Source organism: Ixodes scapularis, unplaced genomic scaffold, assembly GCF_016920785.2.
Source record: "Ixodes scapularis isolate PalLabHiFi unplaced genomic scaffold, ASM1692078v2 PGA_scaffold4__175_contigs__length_147842914, whole genome shotgun sequence".
Classification (NCBI taxonomy): domain Eukaryota; kingdom Metazoa; phylum Arthropoda; class Arachnida; order Ixodida; family Ixodidae; genus Ixodes; species Ixodes scapularis.
The window spans coordinates 126,862,865-126,865,808 of record NW_024609879.1 but is presented as its reverse complement, the minus strand read 5'-3'; the positions used below and the strand labels follow the sequence as shown (position 1 = coordinate 126,865,808).

The 2,944-nt window shown below is 46.0% G+C and overlaps 1 long non-coding RNA gene across 1 annotated transcript; it reads right to left on the bottom strand.

Annotated features, from left to right (window-relative positions):
• Window positions 1-292: 292 nt before the first annotated feature.
• Window positions 293-2,627, bottom strand: LOC120837793. The gene is made up of 3 exons (XR_006078292.1): window positions 2,567-2,627; window positions 2,094-2,210; window positions 293-340 (listed from the first exon to the last, which is right to left on the bottom strand). It is a non-coding gene; the product is annotated as an uncharacterized LOC120837793 (long non-coding RNA).
• Window positions 2,628-2,944: the final 317 nt, after the last annotated feature.

The following is a 2,944-nucleotide window of genomic DNA, read 5'->3' as shown; positions in this document are numbered from 1 at the left end:
TCGAAACCGAAACTGAGTGGCCAACTAGTTCCCAGAATGCGCTGCATGGTATTTCGCCGCAATGGGGCGCGTCGGTTTTGGAAGAAGTCCATTGGCCAGCAGTCTCCTTGCAACATCCTGGACACAGCAACAAAACCCAGCCCTTGCACCTGTTACACTGAGTACGAGCGTCCGACAAAAACTAACTCACGGAAAGGAAATGGCGGCAGTTAGGTCTACTGCAAACGAACTAACACACAGATACCTGACAATAATTAAGTCTGCAACTACAATGAAATAAAATGAGACAGACCCAAAAGCTGCAACCGATGACCATGGAGGGGACATGGGTCTCGTGCCTCTGCAAGAAAAAACACAGAAACTGCAAAATTAAAATAGGCAAGTGGATAAACCAAAAGGGTCGAAGGCAAAGCATAGGCTCCCAGAAGCGTAAAGGTGCTGCACGGTGAAGGCTCACATGGAAAGCTCATGAAGTAAAGGGATGGCTTGCAAATGTCTTAAACAAGTGCAGAAGTGAAAAACTTGAGGATACAGAGAGAGTGCATATTTCGAGGTGTGCGAATGACACGAGGAAAGTGAACAGAAGAATGACAGGGGAAAAGACAAGCTAACATGGGCAGGAAGTCTCTGCATAGGCTTTCATGCAAGACACCAGGAAGGAAAGTGTAGGCTACAAACATCCACATGAAGCAAAAAGCGATGAGTGAAACATAAGCAGTGCACAGCACAAGGAGGAGGACAAGAAAAAAAAAAAACATGATACAGAAGAGCAAGATTGCATGACAGCGAAAGCTTCACATAGGCCTACACGTAGAGCAGAAGAAAAATTGCTCCCCACAAAGAACCGTAGCAAGCGTAAAAAAATTCAGAGGCTTCATGCAGCCATACGCACAGAGCACAATAAAAAAAAAAGCTTCCCACAAACATCCGAAGCAAGCGTAAAAGTAAAAGAATATTCTGGGACCTCACTCAGGCTTACATGCAGAGCATAAGAAAAAGCAAGCTTCCCACAAAGAGCTGAAGAAAGTGTGAAAAAAATTTAGATGCTTCACGCAAACTTACACGCAGAGCACAAGAAAAAGAAAGGGTTCCCACAAACATCTGAAGCAAGCATGAAAAAAATCCAGAGGCTTCATGCAGGCTTGCACATAGAGCATAAGAAAAAGAGCTTCCCACAAACATCTCTAGTAAGCGTAAAAAAAATTCAGAGGCGTCACACAGGTTTACAGGCAGAGCCTAAGAAAAAAAGCGTTCCGCAAAGACCCATAGCAAGCGTAAAAAAAATTCAGAGGCCTCAGGCAGAGCACAAAAAAATGGGCTTCTCACAGACCCGTAGCAAGCATAAAAAAAGTACAGATGCTTACAAGCACAGCACAAGAAACTTCCCACAAACATGTGTAACAAGCATAAAAAAAATGCAGAGGCTTCACATAGGCTTATATGGAGATCACAAGAAAAAGGGCCTCGCACAAACAACTGTTGCAAGAGTAAAAAAAATTCAGAAGTGCCTCGGTAAACAAGGAACGCAAAAAATGAAAGCTGCCCTTAACACAAAGAAGAAAGCAAAGTAAAAACAAAATGAGAACGGGACAACAGTTTCATCAACTAAGGCAATCTAAAACACGAATTAGTTTTCCGAGGTCCTGCCATCAACTGCCGAAGTCCCTGCGTTCAGCTGCCCCAGCCGCCAACTCGCGACTTTTTTCCCGCAGGAACAGTTGCAGCCGTGCATGGCAGAATCGCCTGATGAGCTTCATTTTGATTTCATGGCGGTCGGGCAGCTGAACACATTGGCTCTCTGCAGCCATCCTCGCCGATAGGCCGGATGCCCCGTGCATGCATCAAATCCGCAATGACGCTGCGAAAGACACTTTCACAAATTGTGAAGAGGGCGCGTGCAGCTTCAGAGGGGCAGGTCAGAGCGTCAGGGACATAACTCTTTAGCCTGAGGAGGCTATTTGCAGGTGCCATGGGGACTTAAACAGCTGCAGCACACGTGTTACATGTAGCATTATGTTTTACAACTCTTCGTACCACATACCCGCGTAATAGTCAAAGCTATTCTCCTCAGGTTGTGACATGGCGAGTTCTACCTCCTCAAGAAAAATGTCGGTGGGCACAGCAGGTTGTACATCCAAGTCTGCGAGGTCAGCCAGGTAAAAGGAGGCATCGTCCAGTTCGTAGGACCCTGCCTTGGACGCCTTCAGGTACTGAGAGTGTGTGATGATTTTCAAGGTCATCTTAAAATCCAAGAAGTTGGGATAGGGTTGCCCTGTCGCATTACCGAAAACAAGTTTTCATGGCAGTCCTGCGTGAATCTGGATGTGAGCACAAATGAAAAAGAATGTCCCTCAATGAGACTTTGCTGCAGGTCTAGAATGGACTTGGTAGAGAGGATTACCCCCGCCTGCACTGGCTTGAACGCCCCATCCCCAATAGTGAGGTGGAGAAAAAGATCCTTAAATTTGACCAGAAAGTCAAGGGTGTTCTTGTAGCAGGCCTTATTTTGCCTGCTGATCGCAAGGACTGGGTGCCTGCTGCTCATAAGATCAAACCATTTGTTGACCTGTTCCAAGAACCAAGCCGTGGTGAGGAAGTTGGTGCTCCAGCCATGATTCTCCACCAGGAAGCGCAGGGCAGTGGCCGTGGAGTGACTGAGGACCCGTAGGGCAGTGCTCACCTACAAACACAGAACTGCTTTAGATCATCAAGTGTATGCAATGTTTGGTAAACTCGACTGAAGGAATCAATGATTTGAAACTTCCCCCTCAGTCAATAAAAGAACAGCATGGGCACTAAACGAAGAAAAGGCTGCTAACTTCCATTATTGTTGTCCATACGAATGGTTTTTGCTGGTTTTTTACGAGTTTTTGCCACTCTCTTAAAGTTGGCAGTTCCACTTCATGAGCAAAGGTGATGAATGCCAGCACTGAAGTAAAGTACA